We start from the raw sequence: 509 nt of genomic DNA, 5'->3' as shown, positions 1-509 counted from the left end.
GTGTGTGTGTGTGTGTGTGTGTGTGTGTGTGTGTGTGTGTGTGTGTGTGTGTGTGTGTGTTCAAGACCTGCAAGAATAATAATGGTGAATCTCTTCTTTGAAAATAACTTCAATCAAAATCTCAAAATTGGACTTGGTCATTATAACACTTTATATTTATTGCAACAATTTGATAAAATATGTTTCAAACAGGAATTAGATCTTATCACAATAACAGTTGCGTCCTGTCCAAACATGCAATAACTACAAGAGGTCCCACTCCAACACCATTTGTGGCAACACAAAAGCAGCAAAAGTTCTTTTTTATAAAGAAGAAATATAATCTTTTTTAACAGGTTGTTAAATGGGCCCTGACATGCATTTGGGGGCTTCCCTTTCCTGTAGTGGTTTATATAGATTTGTGTGCACTTAAATAGTCTGCAAAAGCTAAAATCCCAACGTTTTGTTTAGTTTCATATGTAAAGAAGAACATTGATAGGTTGCAGGATACACAGGGGGGGTATACAGTA

This window comes from Notothenia coriiceps, unplaced genomic scaffold, assembly GCF_000735185.1.
Source record: "Notothenia coriiceps isolate Sejong01 unplaced genomic scaffold, NC01 NC01_scaffold00004663, whole genome shotgun sequence".
NCBI lineage: Eukaryota > Metazoa > Chordata > Actinopteri > Perciformes > Nototheniidae > Notothenia > Notothenia coriiceps.
The sequence above is the reverse complement of the archived record's forward strand: the minus strand, read 5'-3'. Positions refer to the sequence as shown.